Source organism: Triticum urartu, chromosome 2A (assembly GCF_056163025.1).
Source record: "Triticum urartu cultivar PI428250 chromosome 2A, HENAU_Tu73, whole genome shotgun sequence".
NCBI classification, from domain to species: Eukaryota; Viridiplantae; Streptophyta; class Magnoliopsida; order Poales; family Poaceae; genus Triticum; species Triticum urartu.
Window position 1 is genome coordinate 756173181 of NC_141874.1, and position 18249 is coordinate 756191429.

General features: G+C 46.6%; 2 pseudogenes; both read left to right on the forward strand.

Annotated features, from left to right (window-relative positions):
- The first annotated feature begins 2002 nt into the window (after positions 1–2002).
- LOC147987862 (protein FAR1-RELATED SEQUENCE 5-like) lies at positions 2003–2897 on the forward strand (annotated as a pseudogene).
- Positions 2898–2945: 48 nt separating this feature from the next.
- Positions 2946–4188, forward strand: LOC147987863 (protein FAR1-RELATED SEQUENCE 5-like; annotated as a pseudogene).
- The last annotated feature ends 14061 nt before the right edge of the window (positions 4189–18249 follow it).

An 18249-nucleotide genomic window follows, 5' to 3' on the forward strand; every position in this document is an offset into this window, starting at 1 on the left:
ACAGATTTTGCGAGATGCGGTGAAAGGCCACTTACATGTTCCAAATGAGTCTCTAAATGAGAAGTATCTTGGTATGCCAACTGATGTTGGACACTCAAAGAAAGGGACTTTCAAATACCTGAGCGATCGTATTTGGGAGAAAGTAAAAGGATGGATGGGCAAATTATTATCAGCAGGGGGAAAGAAGTTTTGATCAAAGCTGTGGCCCAAGCCATCCCAGTTTATAGTATGGCATGTTTTAAACTGCCGAGAGGCTTGTGTGAGCATTTGAATTCGATCATTCGGAAATTTTGGTGGGGATGTAAAGAGGGGAAGAGGAAGCCAGCATGGGTATCCTGGAAGGTTATGACAAAACCAAAGTATTTGGGAGGAATGGGCTTTAAGGACCTCGAAGTTTTTAATCTCGCTTTGCTGGCCAGACAATCATGGAGGATTCTGCAAGCACCGAACTCGCTAAGTGCTAGATTACTAAAGGCGGTGTACTTCCCAGATGGAACGATTATGGATGCTGAACTAGGTACTCGACCCTCGCAGATATGGAGAGCTATTCTAGAAGGGAGGGACATAATGAGACAAGGAGTGATTCGGAGAACTGGAAATGGCCAAAGCACAAATATATGGACTGATAATTGGATTCCGAAAACTGCTTACCTGAGGCCGATTCTGTCCCTAGTAAACAACCCGCCAGAAATGGTTTCTGATTTAATGATTCCGGCCATGGCGACTTGGAATGCTGATCTAGTCCGGAGCATTTTCTTACCATCTGATGCTGAGGAGATTTTAAAGATACCAGTGTGCACAAGAAATATTGAGGATTTTTCGGTACACCCCTCCTCCCCCCCCCCCCCCCCCCCCCGCTTAACGTATAAGGGCATTTTGGGCATACGGTGCTTAACGTATCCCGCGCCATATGCGGCGTGCCCATACAGGTAGAGCCGAGCGCACGGCTCGAGCCGATACGGCCGGCTCGCAACTACCCTCTCCCCTTCGCGCGAGAAAAAAAAAACACAACCTGCGCTGATCACGCGGCCCATTCCAACGTCGCCCCGCCCCGCCGATCGCCGCCCTTACCCGCCGATAGCCGCCTTTCCCCGCCGATCTAGACGTGATCACGCTGCCAATTCCAACGTCTTCCCGTTCGGCCGATCGCCGCCTTCTCCCCGTCTTCACCCGGGATCTGGCCGGCGCGGACAGATCTTGGAGTCGCCCGCCGTACGTGCAGTTCCCTCCGTGCAGGTCATCACGGTGACGTGGCCTACGTGGACGCCGTCGCCGCCCGCAACTCCGTGATCAACCTCTCCGGGAACGTCCTCGCCGTCTGCAGCCACGCCAGGCCGGCCGAAGTGCACGTGCATGCCATGTAAGCCGTCTAGTTCGTCAAAAAAATTGAATCTGTAAATAATTATGTGCAATCACTTGTTAGATAAGAATTTCTCATCTGTATGATCGTAGTACATTTAATTTTATTTAAAATTGGTAGATCAATTTTTATTATAATATTGCAGTGTTGGTTGAGAGATCATTTAATGGATAAAGAAACTGGATTTACGGATCTGTTTTTGGACACGAGTTGGGATGGTAGCGATAGTGTTGATCGTACGAATGGTAATGATAGTAAAGATGATGATGATGGCAGCGACAATGAATCCTGGTCGTCGTACGATAATTTACCTGAGGAGGATTTTGAAAAGGAGGAGGAGGGTGCTTGTAGTGAAAACGTAAGTGTCGTGTACATTCTTTTCGTCGGATGAAGAACCATATGGTACTTACACGTGCATATGATTTTTTTATGTGCAGGAGGATATTGACGTTCAGAACGAGGAAAATCATGGTGTTGAATCTTTCGGGGATAACATAAGCCAGGTTCGGTCCAAAATTTAAGATGTCATTGAATAATAAAAAATTGGTTATGACAACTTACACTTGCTTATGTGGAATATTGTAGGCTAAATTTGATGGTTGGAGTGGTGAAGATGGATATGAGCATGAGGATGGAGCTAATATGGACATTGAGGAAGCTGAAATCCAGCAACGTGCGCTGGAGACACAGTTGAAGGTTATGGGTATGACATTTGCATCACAACGGGAGGCTCACATGTTCTATAATAACTACGCCAAAGACCGTGGATTCAGTATCAGAAAAGATAAGGTGAAACGAGGAAAAGGACTTTCAACCACTGTTCGGTATAGGAGATACGTTTGCTCGAGGGCAGGAAAACGTCTCAGTAAATTTTTAAACCCGGAGGGTCGTACACGCAGGCTAAGACCAGAGACTCGTTGCGAGTGTGGCGCACATTTAGTCGTGAAGTTGGACAAAGGACGTGGATTTGGTTCGTGGCAGCTTTTATGGATGATCACAACCATTTGTTGGCTAGACCAGATGAGGTGGTCTGCGGTCACATCGAGTGATGGGAGATCACCAAATAGCTGAGATCTTGGCGATGGAAGGAGCTGGGATCAGAAAGCATATCATCGTTGACAACTTCATTAGCAGGTATGGCTCGTATGATAAGTGTGGGTTTCTGAGACGAGACGTGTACAACCTATGTTGCCGAGAAAAAATGAAGTTGATTGCGAAGGGTGATGCTAACACGGCAATCGGGATTATGAGGAGCAGAAAGGAGAAGGATCCAGAGTTTTTCTTTGAGTACGTGCTCGATAAGGAGGGTCGTCTGAAGAGCATGTTCTAGTGTGATGCACAGTCGCGGCGGGACTATCAATTGTATGGAGATGTGACGGTGTTCGACGGCACGTATAAGATGAACAGATATGGTATGCCGTTCATCCCCTTTGTTGGTGTAAACAATCACCGTTGCACCACAGTTTTTGGTTGTGCCATTGTGTCCGACGAGACCGAAGCGACGTACGTGTGGCTGCTCCAGACATTCCTGAAGGCCAATTGTCAGAAAAAACCAAGGTCAATCATCACAGATGGAGACGCTGCAATGATACGAGCTATTCGGTTGGTTTTGGTTGATGTGTTGCACCGTCTCTGCTCATGGCACGTGGAAAAAAACATGCAGAAGCACCTTAATTACAAATCGCTAAGTGAGTTCAGGGCACTCTTATACTACTCCACCTCTCCAGCCAACTTTGAGGCGAGATGGCACGCTTTCGTCCGTAAATGGAAGACTGATAAAACAGAAGAGTGGCTGAGTAGGATGTACAGGAAGAGGAGTCTGTGGGCAGCATCATATCTGTCAGATGGTTTTTTTCTGGGTATGCGCAGTAATCAGAGGAGTGAAAGTCTTAACTCTTGTCTTCACCTGCACTTGGACGGCGGTATGACTATGGTTGACCTAGTTGTGCATTATGAGAATTGCATAGTCCGACTACGTGAGAACGAGGCGCATGATGACTGTGTTTCAAATCAGTCATTGCCACCATCAGTCACAGAATCTAAGGATATTGAGAAGCATGCCGCCGAAGTATTCACTCATTCCAATTTTTATATTCTTCAACAAGATCTGAAGAAGATGGGAGAGCTTGAGATTTTTGAGACGCTAGTGGGAGTTGACTGCCACACCTTCATCGTGACATGGAGAAATAACCAGAAATTTCAGTTTACCGTGAATTATCGAGCTGAAAACTCTGAGAATACGATAGACTGCAGTTGTGGACGAATGCTTCGGAAAGGATTGCCTTGCAAACACATTCTGTATGTGTTGGTTCATCTTAAAAAAATCTAAAATACCTAAGTGTTGCATCCTTAAGAGGATGTCGAAAGTTGCGAGAGGTGGGCTGCCTGCACAGCGAAAGAGTGACTTGTTTGGCTGGGGTTGGACAGGGGCAGAACAGCGTGCTCGCTATAGTCAACTTAGTATAACAGGAGCTGAAGCTTTTCATGTTGCTTCAAATGATCCATTCATCTATGATGAGTTGATGCAGTGTCTGCAGAATATAATAGCGAAGAAAAAGGTCCCTGATGATAATGCTGTTGGTAGTACAAGAAATGTGCATGAGGATCCACGTCAGCTGGAACAACATGTTGATGTCATAGGTGATCCCGTGAAAGTTTCCACGAAGGGCGCCCCTAAACAGAGCATGACAGGGCGGGCAAAGAAAGATCCAAATGTTACAAAGAATGGAAGACCAAAATCATTTTCTGAGAAAAAACCCAGTCCTCTTTGTGGCATTTGTAAGAAAGAGGGCCATAGACGGCAAACGTGCCCTGAGAATGAAAAGTAAGTTTTTCATTTTTTCAACTATTTTTTGGTTTTTTCTTCACAATTGTCTGATGAGTTGTTTACAATTTGTTATCTAGGAACCGGGCATAAAGATGAAGTACTCATAATCAGTTGAAGGCACTGGCAATTTCAATTTATTTGTTTAAGAATAAGAGACATGGCACTTTGAGTTTATTCTTTAAACCACCTTGTTCGATGAAAGTCATTAGCACTTTCAGTTTATTTGTTTAAGAATAATAGACATGGGACTTTGAGTTAATGTTTATGCCACCTTGTTCAATGTTATGAGACATGCGATTTATATTATTATATGTGAAACATATTATATTTATATGAATGTGTTACTGCTGTAATGACATAGTAAACTTATGAACATTTTTAAAATGTAATGTATGTGACAATTGTTTTGTAAAAAAAAGCCCCAGCCGTGGCCGGGCGCGCGCGCGGACAGTAAACTACTACGCCTTCTGGCGAGGCCTTTCGGCCGCCGAGCGGGGAGGCCACGGCGCACAGCAGGGCATCCAGTAATGTTCTGTAGCGAGCTTGTGAGAAGGCGAAGACGCGGGTATGTAAACCGGTCGGCGCGTCTCTCCGCGGGCGAGGTGGGACTAAACCTACTCGGCACAACGCGCCAGCGTCCGTATCCGCACACGAAGAGGATCGGCCCACGCGCCCGACGCGCGTCATTTATGGGCCGACAGATCGCCATATTCCCCCTCGGGATCGTTGCATGTGTGCCGCTGGCTGGGGCGGGACGAGATGTGTGCCACCCGGCACGCGGCTGGTCGGTCGGCCGTCTGCTGGGCCAGCAGACCCGCCCCGTGGCGCACGGCGAATGGCGCCAGCCCGCACTAGCTGGACTGCGCGGGCCCGCCACTGGCTCGGCTGTCAGCCACCGCACGAGCTGGAATATTCGTCGGACCGATCGCCGCTGCTGCCACCAGAATCGACGTGGGAAATTGTGCAGCTTTTATCCACATCGCACCAACTCAGGACGGCGGGCATATTTTTTAATAAAAAAATGACCGCCGCGAGTAGGAACAACAACAACAATACATGTAATATCGCAGAGGCAAACTGATACATTTTAGGACAGAAAAAATATTACTTGCCCACACGCATTTAAATCTTTAGTTTCTCACGAAAGCAATAAATAAAACGTGAAAAATTGTCGAAATCTATCCCAGTGCCATGTCGCATTACAATCGATCAAAGTATCCAACAACGGTAGGGAAACCTTCTACGGGACTAAAACCCTACCGACGCTAATACCTACTCCTTCTCCATGATTTTAACAATTTTCATCTTCACTTTCTCTAATCTGTTGACCTCAGAAAAAATGATTTCCGCGACAATATGCGGCCTTGACTCATTAATCTCTTGCTGGTCAAATTCATGTGTCCAGCGATCTCCGTCCCAGTATTTTATGCACCACATCACAAAAAGTCCACAAGACACTCTGCAATAAACATGTGCGATCAGCTTAGGATATAGCATGCACTTTCTTGTATTCATTTAACTTACCCATCATGTTGTCTCGGCATTTTATACTCATTAATTGGCCACGATGAGACATCTGGAAATTTTTTTGATTCAAGAGTAGAGTTGGCCTCCATAATATCCTTAGAAATTTCAGCTCTCTGAAACAAATTAACAAACCAGAATTTAATGTATGACTCAATAATTTTCTGAATGCGAGTGTGAAAATTATAGCGTACCAGGGTGGCAATCATATTGCGAATTTTTGCTTATTGCGCCTTTAGAATTTGAGTCAAGAACTTGAAACTCCTCCTTGACGGTGTGCATCACTATGGTTATCCAATGATTATCATTAACGTGCATAGGAAAATACGCCTATATAGTAATCAAATGATGTTAGTGCAATTAAATAATAATGACTAACAAAAACAAATAAATATGAAAGGAATACCTTGTCCCGTCTGAAATACTCATCCATTACTCTTTCGAGGACTTTTGCTTTCTTTGTAACATGTTCTGAATCTAAATCATTAATTGACTTGGTCTTTCCCCTAGCCCTACCCAACATAAATTTGGGGAACCACGTTGTTGATATGAAACGATCAGAGAAATCACGGTGTTGTAAGTGTTTGCAATATGCATTGATTATCTGCATACATAAACAAAAAATTTCTATCAACTTGTGAAGTACAAATGAGAGTTTTGTTAAATCTAAACTCATACTTACAGCGCCATTCAACCATTTAAACGCCAGGACATCGTGAAGCATAGCTAGCGTGCATATGTCCTCATCTGGTGGCGGCATATCGACCACGGTTCGGTGTGCATGCTTCTTTGTCGATGCAAGAGTCTCAACAAAAACTCTGGCTGCATCTATGTGATCCGGAGTCATATTAAGGGAACTTGCCAGAATTGAATGTGGTGACGATGCAAACAGATCTAAAACAATGCAGCTACATTCGTTAAAAATAATAAAAAATTTACAGAACGCGTGAATGAATTATAAAGTAGTACTTGACTTACTTTTTTTAACACGTTTGTTCCTGGTAATGAGAAGGTCGTACGGGGATAGACAATATTTCGACGGATTTCGTTTGCGTTTACCTTCATTGTCCTCACTGCCTTCACCATTACCTACGTTGCTCTTTGCCGGGAAACTCTCAGACATGTCTTCAGACTTTGTTGGTGACAAACCACCCATAGACTCACCAGAAATATCAGCATTCTGCGGGGTTCGGGACATAGAGGAAAGTCTTTTGTACGTACAGTTGATGACGAACATGGAGACTTTCCATTATCCTCTATAATGAAAGGATCAGTAGCGTCACCTTTACCCGGTGTCGTCGCCGGAGCACCCGTGTCATCAACGGGCACGTAGGTATCATTGAAACCCGTGAAAGATGTTAGTAGCTCCACGTCGATAGGTGAATCAATATCTGGCCAATATTTTGATGACTTGTACTTGCCATTCTCCATCCCAACTCCTTCACCTACATTATCAAATTCGTCATTGGTGTCCCTCTTATTGGGTTTGTACAGCACACCTTCCGTGTTCAACTTTTTCATTACCATCTACAAACACAAATGAAACACGATAAGTACTTGAACAACTAAAACATGTTTAATATAACTTTTAAATTACCTGTGCACATCTTTCGGGTATATTGAGAACCTCCTTGTGAAGCAGCTTTATGTATGTCATCACACGGTCCATACTGTTAGTCGTGTTCGATGAAACCCCTGACGTGCTTGGCTTTCTACTCCTGCCACCACCTTTCCGTTTAGGTTTCTTTGTTTCTTCATCTGGGACAGTCCCTTCACGTGCTACCTTAGCACGTCTGTACTCTTCGCTAACGCAGTTTTCAAGCTGTACAACAAAAAAATAAATAAATTAAATAACAACTATAGTTAATTACTATGTGCAACCAATAAGGACTATACTTATTGACTTACATTGCCGGTGCCACGCCCGTGCATGTTGTCATAGTCGTCTCTCTTTTTCCCTTCCGTTTCTGGCCAGTTAACCATTAGTGGGTATTCACGAGACAAAGGATCAAATGTATCCGCACCAATTGGCTCAACTTTTTCCCAGTATATATACTGCATGATAGTAAACACAACTAGTCAGACACATAGATCATATGAAAATTATATGTACATACAACTATTACGAAATGGCTTGTACCTGAAGAAGAGCCAAGTTCCCGATAGGCCACTTGAATTTTTCAAGATCTTCGACCGATTTTTTAATAGCATCCATGCACACCTTCAACGTGAAATTGTTCCAATTGTATGACTTGATAGCGTTCATGTCCTCCACCATTTTGTAATAACGATAAGGAACAAACTTGGTGGATTGTGGTGCTAAGACTGTACCCATAAGAACCAGTACGACCCTTCTCACAAAATCATCATCATATGACTGAGTATCAACAATATTTTTTATCAACTCATCGATGAGGATTAGGCCTGTTCTTTTGTCTAGAAACCGATTTGGAACAATTTTTTTGGCATCTAGTTGTACTGTTGCTATCATGCTACTGACATCATCACCCTCGTTACGTAGCCCAAATATGTCGTAAACATCTTCATTAAGCACACTGATGCCGTCAGTATTTGGCCAAATAATAAATCACTTTCTAGTACTGTCATACGTTGTAATCATAAATTCCAATAAATTTTTCCTCATTTTCACGGAAGGAATTCTTAACATACAGTCCAAATTTGTGCCACGTAGCATCATGCGCTGTCTGGGTGTGAATTTTCCCACCAATTCGCACCACTTCTCAACCGAGCAGTACACATCTCATAATTCTTGCATTCTAAATAAGATGCCAGTTAGCTAACTAGTTACAAGATTTAAAAAAGATTACGTACGGTTCAATACCATACCTTCCGGCGTCTCGACGAGCACCGGCAGCCACCGTTGCCAAACCCCACCCGGTGTGGGTTAGTCGTGGCAGCCGCGCGCCCTCTGCCCACATGAGCGCGCTGGCCGACGGCCCGTCCTAGGGTTTAGGGTGCCGGCGAATTTGCCGAGACGGCACGGCCGGGCCTGAGATCCAAGTCGCGCGCGCAGATGACGGATTGTATGGCCGCCGTCAGGCCGGCGGGGAAGGGAGTTTGGACGGCCACGGCGTTGCGACCGTCGGATCGGGGACAGGTGAGGACTTGCGTGGAGGCGGCGGGACTAGGCGGTCCTGGGGCGAGGTAATGGCGGCTTGGTTTCCATGCCATGCACGCACGTACGGCATCATAGACGTGGTCACGCCATAGTGGGCCACTTGGCCCGTCCCGTAAAACTACCGCCGGCTGGCCAACGGTGCATTTATTAAAAACATGCATTGTAGTTTAATATCACATCGCTAAGCCGGCGCGCCGTTGACTCCTTTATATAATTTTCTGTGGGTCAATGAACAAACATCTCAGTTTGTGGGACTCTATCTGGAGGATATGCAGGATCGATGTGAGTCTTCACCTGCTCAGAGCTTGTGAAGGTTCACATTGATCATGCATATTCTTCAAAAAGAGAGCCATTATCTTCGATGTTTTTTAACGTCAGAAATTATTAATGCATTTTCTTAATGCAACAATTTTAACGTCAGCCGGTGGATCCCAAACTTGTTGGACACGCACCCATCGCCAGGTCCATCATGCGTGCAAGTTTTCATAATTTTCCGGCACCGTATGAATTTCATATGGTTTTCTTCGTGAAACGCACCGAAAACACTAACCGGGCGTGACGCAACGTGCGTATGGTGTCGGAATTCGTTCAACTCTTGCGTGGGGCCCTAAGATGGGCATGCCCACTGCCTCCCAAAATTGGGTCACTTTTTCGTGCATGCCACCTCGTACCACCAACACAACCAGCACTGATCTGATATGGCCGATGTCAGCCCCGTACTGCGTTCTCTTTTCTGACTCAGCCGGTGGACCCCAAACTTTTTGAACACGCACCCATCGCCAGGTCCATCATGCGTGCAAGTTTTCAAAAAATTTCGGCACCGTATGAATTTTCTATGGTTTTCTTCGTGAAACGCACCGAAAACACTGACCGGGCGTGACGCAACATGCGTATGGTGTCGGAATTCGTTCAACTCTTGCGTGGGGCCCTAAGATGGGCATGCCCACTACCTCCCAAAATTGGGTCACGTTTCGTGCATGCCACCTCGTACCACCAACACAACCAGCACTGATCTGATATGGCCGATGTCAGCCCCGTACTGCGTTCTCTTTTCTGACTCAGGCGGTGGACCCCAAACTTTTTGGCCACGCACCCATTGCCAGGTCCATCATGCGTGCAAGCTTTCATAATTTTCCGCCACCGTATGAATTTTCTATGGTTTTCTTCGTGAAACGCACCGAAAACACTGACCGAGCGTGACACAACGTGCGTATGGTGTCGGAATTCGTTCAACTCTTGCGTGGGGCCCTAAGATGGGCATGCCCACTACCTCCCAAAATTGGGTCACGTTTCGTGCATGCCACCTCGTACCACCAACACAACCGGCACTGATCTGATATGGCCAATGTCAGCCCCGTACTGCGTTCTCTTTTCTAACTCACTCGGTGGACCCCAAACTTTTTGAACACGCACCCATCGCCTGGTCCATCATGCGTGCAAGTTTTCATAATTTTCCGGCACCGTATGAATTTTCTATGGTTTTTTTCGGAAACGCACTGAAAACACTGACCGGGCGTGACACAACGTGCGTATGGTGTCGGAATTCGTTCAACTCTTGCGTGGGGCCCTAAGATGGGCATGCCCACTGCCTCCCAAAATTGGGTCACGTTTCGTGCATGCCACCTCGTACCACCAACACAACCAGCACTGATCTGATATGGCCGATGTCAGCCCCGTACTGCGTTCTCTTTTCTGACTCAGCCGGTGGACCCCAAACTTTTTGGTCACGCACCCATCGCCAGGTCCATCATGCGTGCAAGTTTTCATAATTTTCCGGCACCGTATGAATTTTCTATGGTTTTCTTCGTGAAATGCACCGAAAACATTGACCGGGCGTGACGCAATGTGCGTATGGTGTCGGAATTCGTTCAACTCTTGCGTGGGGCCCTAAGATGGGCATGCCCACTGCCTCCCAAAATTGGGTCACGTTTCGTGCATGCCACCTCGTACCACCAACACAACCGGCACTGATCTGATATGGCCGATGTCAGCCCCGTACTGCGTTCTCTTTTCTGACTCAGCTGGTGGACCCCAAATTTTTTGGACACGCACCCATCGCCAGGTCCATCATGCGTGCAAGTTTTCATAATTTTTTCTGTGAATTCAATTCTATATTAAGTAGTGTTTTAATATAATTACATAATAAATTATATTTTAAGTATTGTTTTTAACATAACTACTAAATAAATTCTAAATCAAGTACTGTTTTTTAAAAAGGGTATTTTCCAAATTATTATTACTTCTAAATTATAACAAAAACCTCTTTACTATTATGAAAACTACTTTAGCCATTAATGCAAAACACATAAAAAACTAATGAATATTACATAAATTATTGAACATTTATACAATACGTAGGACTTTTCATTATTATTTATACAATACAACATTTATAAAAAAATGACTATTATTTTTAAAACAATAAACACATAACAAAAAAAACAATGACACTGCGCGTTGGACGGCCGAGTGACTGTGCGCGACGGCGCGCGTGGGCCGGCCCATTGAGTGTGCGCGCGGTGCGGGGGCAGGGTCGGCGGGGGTGACGACTAAAGTTTAGTCCCACCTCGCCCGCCGAACGACGCCGCGACCGACTTATATACCAACCTCCCATGACCGTTTCGAACTCCTCTCATTCCCGCCCTGTCCCGCCACTGCCCCGTTGGCCTGTGCTGTAGGCCGTAGCTGGGCCGAAAGGCCGGCCCCTTCGCCACCCAGCTTGATCGGGCCGGACCGATTAAGCGCAGTTGCGGCATGCAAGCACAGGTGGGCTTTTTTTGCATCACAATTTTATTGTCTTCTATGAGTCACGGCGCGGGGGGGGGGGGGGGGGGGGGGGGGAGGGGCGCTTTTTTAGTCCCACCTCGCGCGCCGAGGGATGCCACAACCGGCTTATATACCCGCGTTCGTGCACATTGCTATATGAGACAGTTAGTAATAATTTGGTTTGACTTTGCACTGCTAGCGGCGGCACTGCCGCACTGCCCGGTCAGTGTAAGCTCATTACACTGACCGGGTAGTGCGGCCGTGTACTGCTAGCAGTGTAAACTCAAATCATATCATTACTATCTGTCTTATTTTTTATTATTTGCCACACTATGCAAATTTCATGAGTACTATCTATAATATTTTTTTGACATCCTTCAAATGAACCCATTTTTTTTTTTTTTTTTTTTTTTTTTTTTTTTTTTTTTTTTTTTTTTTTTTTTTTTTTTTTTTTTTTTTTTATTAGTGTTCCACAATCATCACTAGGATGCATGCCAAGTTTTCTATATTTTTTATCGCTTTATGAATTTTCTATAATTTTTTCGATGAAAACAGCACATAGCACACCCCGGACGTGACACCAGATGTTTTTGGTGTTCAAATACGTTCAATTCTTGAATTGAATGTCAGGGTGACCATACCAACTCACTTGTAAAAGTTGAGGTCATTCCGAATATGTCGAAAAATTGACCTCCTTCTCCGGAGACCGTTCGGGCAGGACTGAAGGACCCGTCCGAAAGGAGTTTTTTTTCGACATCCTTGAAATGAACTCAAATTTTTTTATAGTGTTCCTCCATCATCACTAGGATGCATGCCAAGTTTTGTATCTTTTTTATCGCTTTATGAATTTTCTATAATTTTTTCTGTAAAAACAGCACATAGCACACCCCGGACGTGACACGACATGTTTTTGGTGTTCAAATACGTTCAATTCTTGGATTGAATGTCAGGGTGACCATACCAGCTCACTTGCAAAAGTTGAGATCATTCCCAATATGTTGAAAAATTAACCTCCTTCTTCGGAGACCGTTTGGGCAGGACTGAAGGACCCGTCCGAAAGGATTTTTTTTTCGACATCCTTGCCTCCCAAAATTGGGTCACGTTTCGTGCATGCCACCTCGTACCACCAATACAACCGGCACTGATCTGATATGACCGATGTCAGCCCCGTATCGCGTTCTCTTTTCTGCCTCAGCCGGTGGACCCCAAACTTTTTGGACACGCACCCATCGCTAGGACCATCATGCGTGCAAGTTTTCATAATTTTCCGGCACCATATGAATTTCCTATGGTTTTCTTCGTGAAACGCACCGAAAACACTGACCGGGCGTGAGGCAATGTGCGTATGGTGTCCGAATTCGTTCAACTCTTGCGTGGGGCCCTAAGATGGGCATGCCCACTGCCTCTCAAAATTGGGTCACGTTTCGTGCATGTCACATCGTACCAGCAATGCAACCGGCACTAATCGGATATGAACTCATAAAAAATTGAAACACAACTAGTAATTTTTACCTATAAATTGTAATAAAAAACTCATTATTCTTACTTATAAATTATAACAAAAAACTCATTATTATTATGAAAAAACAATTAGTCATTAATGCAATACACATTACAGTACTAAACTTTGCACATATTTTAAGTATTTTTAGACATTAATTGACATTACATAAATATTAAAAATGTAATTACTAATTTACACAAATAACTGAACATAATATTCATTATAAAAGTACTCATTATCAATTAATTATCAAAAAACTCAGTATTGTTTTAGTAATTAATTATAAAGAACTTATTATTTTTTCCTATAAAGTATAATAAAGAACTCATTATTATTATAATAAATCTAGTTAACGAATGACATAAATAACTAAAAAAACTTAATACTATTTCAAAAAACAAAATTGTTGACTGTGCGCGACGGACCAGTGACTGTGCGCGACGCCGCGCGTGGGCTGTGCGTGACACTGTGGGCGCGGTGCGAGGGGGGGCAGGGTCGGCGGGGCTGAGGACTAAAGTTTAGTCCCACCTCGCTCGCCGAGCGACGCCGCGACCGCCTTAAATACCTGCCTCCCACAGCACTTTCGAACTCCTCTGATCCCCGCCTTGTCCCGCCACTGCCCCATTTGCCTGTGCTGTCGGCCGTAGCTGGGCCGAAAGGCCGGCCCTTTCGCCCCCCGGCTTGATCGGGCCGGACCGATTAAGCGCAGTTGTGGCCTGCGAGCACATGCCGGGCATTTTTTTTTTCTTTAAGAATTTATTTCTAATTTTTTGGTGATAACACCACATACCACACTCCGGACGTGACGCAATATGTTTTTGGTGTGCATGCATGATAAGTTCTCCAGAGACCGTTCGAGTATGAGTGAAGGCCCCATGCATGCGTTTTGTGACTGATTTTTCTCGTAACGTTGAAATGCATGTTTCCGTTTATTTTTTGAAGTTGCACGACTAACATCAAACTAAACATACGGTTTTTTTCTTCAGATAAGCCATTCCGAGTTCATTCATAATTCAAACTACCTTACATAACACTAAACATAACCGAGCACTGCTCTTACATAACTTAGACCGAAATTTAAATAAAAACCCTAAAACTAGACTACTCGTCGTCGCTGGCGCCGGTGAGGTCGACGACCGGCGCCATACCGCCGGCCTCTCCTTCGCCGCCATCGCCGCCATCGTCGCCACCATCGTCGTCGTCGTCGCTGAAATCCCACCAGTTGTCTTCCCGCGCCTGCTGCTCCTGCACCGCCGCTATGGCCGCCTGCCTCTCTCGTTCCTCACGAGTGGCCGCCGCCGCCTCCTCTGCCGACTGGGCCAGCACCGCAAGTAGCCTCGGCGTGTCGTCGGGGTCTCCGTCTTGAGCGAGGGCGGCCTGCGCCGGCGGGATCTCGACCAGCGCCGGGTCAGGGGGCGCCTGCTGTGCTGGGGCAGTGGGGGCAGCTGGGGGTGGGCCGTGGCGGCGGCGACCACGGGAAGTGCCGGCCTCGCCGGTAATGTCCCCGACGGTGCGGCCGGCCGCCGCGTCCCTGAATGCGCCGAGGACGATGTCGAAGTTCTTCCCGCGCCAGAACCTGCGCCGGGCCCTCCGGTTGTACCGGCCGCCAGGGAACGCGTGGAGATGCTGCCTCGTCGGCAGCGGTCCCATGGTGGGGATGCCATCCGCCCCGATCCGCCATGGCCGCGGCACTTTGGCTGCCGGCGGCACCATCACGCCGTACCGGGCCAGATCCTTCGTGTCGCCGATGGTGAGGCTCAGCGGCCAAACGCCGGTCGGCCACGCGCCCTCGTCGGAGTCGCTGGAAGACATTGCCGGCGAGGAGAGGGAGATGGGCGGGCAAGGAGAGGAAGAGAGATGGGCGGGGCGAGGGAGATGGCACGGCCTGGCCAGGGCTGGCGCGGCCTTTTATAGACGGCGGGGGAGGGAGGTGGGCGGGCGAGCCGTAGGTGGCGCGCGCCCTGAGGGAGAGGCGGGCGGCTGGCGGCACGCGCGATAGCGGCAGCGTGAATACGAGGCAGCGGCAGCGTGTGAAGGCGCGGCGCGGCAGGCGAGGCATCAGTGGCGTCTGGGCGCGGCAGCGGTGCCGTGTGAAGGCGCGGGGATGGCACACGGGGCAATCGAGGCGTTGGTGGCCTCTGAAGGCGGGCGGGCGGTCGCCGCAGCGGCGGCAGCCGACCGGTCGCGTCAACTGCCGGCCCGAGGCAGAAGGCGGCCGGTCACCGCACGCGCGGCAATGGAGGGCACGGACTACGACGGCAGAAGGCTGGCGGCAGGAGATCGGCCGCGAGCAGTCAGCGCCGCAATTAGTGCGCAGTTAACTGCACGACCGCGCCACGACCAGTTGTACGCCCCCATCGACACGCCCTGCATCTGACATTGTGGGCCCATGGATGCTACCGGCTCGGCTCGGCTCACGTCCTCACGGCTGCCAAGCGGCTCGGCTCGTGCGGCAGCCCCGTATACACAGGCGCGCGGGGGGTATCAGCGTGGACGCGCGGGGGGGAATTTTTTACATAAGACGATCATGCCCCTGACAGCGAAGGGGTATGGGTAGATCTCAGCCCTTGATGTGTTTAAGGAGGGTGTACCGAAGCAGAAGTGTTTTTGAGCATGGCATCCAGACAAGAGAGGAATTTTCACTGTCAGCTCAGCTTACAAACTTATGATCAAGACCAAGTTTCAACGGGAAAGTCAGCTGGATGGACGAGGAGGATCGTCAGATACTAGCAGAGAAGAGAGTGCCTGGTCCTCCCTTTGGAAAATGAAGGTGCCATCAAAGGTAAAAATATTTCCGTGGAGGCTTGCGAAGCACTCGCTGCCAACCACTGATGTACTGAAAAGGAGAAACATGTCAGTGTGGCAAATGCATGCCCACTGTGTGGTACAGAGGACTCGTGGAGGCATGCTCTTATTGGATGCACAATGGCTCGCTGCACATGGGCTCTCTCAGATGAGGATTTGGTGGAAATAATGACGGACAATCGACAACCATCTGCAAAAAACTGGATCTTTGATTTGCATGAGGAGCTGAGTCATGGTCAGTTCACAAAAATGATTGTCACCATGTGGGCGATATGGTACGCGAGAAGGAAGGCGGTGCACGAATCAATCTTCCAAAGCCCACAACAAACAAACGCCTTTGTTCTTTCTTACTTGCATGATCTGTCTGCGTGCGAGCCAGCAGCATCTGCAAGACAAGCCGAGAGTGAGCATGGAAATAGGGTGCAGCGATGGCTACCTCCTCCGGTGAACAAGGCTAAGATAAACGCTGACGGAGCAGTCAGCCAAGATGGTCAGCGAGGAGCAGCAGCGGTGATTTGCAGCGATCAACAGGGAAAGTACCTGGGTGCCTCAGCCCTGATTGTTCAGGCGAACGATCCAGTTCTACTGGAAACTTATGCGGCGAGGGAGGCTCTTGCGCTTGCTGCTGATCTCAACCTAGAGCATCTACATATTGCATCCAATTGTCAGGTTGTGATCAGCGAGATTCAGCAAAGAAGAGGAGGGAAGAATGCGGCAATCATTAGAGAAATTACAAATACGGCGACTGAATTCCAGTCATGTACCTTCATTTATGAAAGTAGGACTTATAATTTTGAGGCTCACAGTATAGCCAAGTTTGCTTGTAATCTAGCATTAGGACGTCATTTATGGTTGGGTTCCCCCCCCCCCCCCCCCCCCCCCCCCCCCGACCAAGTTCTTGTACCTTTAAACGCTGCTGTTAATCAATAAAGGTTACGAGAATTCTCAAAAAAAAAAATGCTAGCGTTCAAACAGAATTACTGGGTGTTAAAAAAAACTGAATTACTGCATGTACGTAAGGTAGCTATGCACGCAAATCGCTCTGCTCAAACGGAATTAGCGCATGACGTAGATAGTCCAGGATTCTAGGGGAATGGAGATAGTTCTTTCCTTCTGGTCGTCTTTTTTAACACAAGATCTTTACAATCCCCAATTCCCTATTTTGCTATTCCAAGTTCCAACAGGCCTATCACTCCGATCTTGCGAATTCATGAATCACGAGCGAGGCCGATGTAGATGAATCCCTCTCCGGCATGTCGCCGCTGAACGCACACACGCTCGGGTGGCTAGACTATAACTTCGAGCGCCCACCATGAGAGGCTCCCCTCGCCTAGCGCCGGATCACCGACAGACTGACGCCAATCCAAGGTATACCATATTACAATTATGAAATTCAACAACTTTGAGCTGTACAAAATCATCTTCGTCCTAAAAAATTCAACCGCATCTATTACAAATAATTTAAGTAGATCAATTTTTTTCAAGCAAAGGGGCCACACGAGCCCCATTTTCATTAAGAAAATGGGGTTTGGGATTAATTCGATCAATGAGATTGGCTTTTAGTTTATAGTAGCAGGGTATATATTCTAAATCCAAATGATGCTTAGATTTGATTGAAATATTCCTATACGAATCATTGCAGGACTTCTTCTACATTTTATCTTCATTTGAGTTTAGTACTCTTATGGATTGTATTATGTGATCGCATGCGCATTCGCTCACATCATTGCAAATTCAAGATCTTTGGATTCCTATGAAATTAATAAAGTTATGATATGTACCATATATTTTCTAATTTTGTCTTTGTGCCTTTTAGGATCCATCCTTCCAAAAAAGACTATATTTTTGAAAATCAATCACGAGTTAAACACGAAGAGGTGATTGTATAGTTACATGCGTGCAAATCATGCACCTCCTACTAGTATTAAGGGGCCCTAAATTTTAGTTCCGCCCCAGCCCCCAAAATCTTGGGACCGGGCCTGTTGAAGAACATCGTTGTCTTTGTGGTGTTAAGAGATGGTTGATGGGGATATGATTGTTATAGTAGTTTGTCGATCGCTTCATGGGCTTTTTTCTTTTATACTTGCTTGGGCACAGATTTGGTCTTGTACGACTTTGCTATTTGTCGGTGTTTTTGTGTGCATGTGTTGGAGTTGACTGCATGCTAGATAGGCAGAGGTCGGGTGTGTGCTCTTTGTGTTTGTATTCTCTTAATGCTTCATTCCGGGTTAATAAAATTTACCATTTGTCTAAGAAAATGTATCATCTGATACACTATGCACTTCCAATGTTAAAGCCCTCCCATTTAATTAACTGAAGTATTC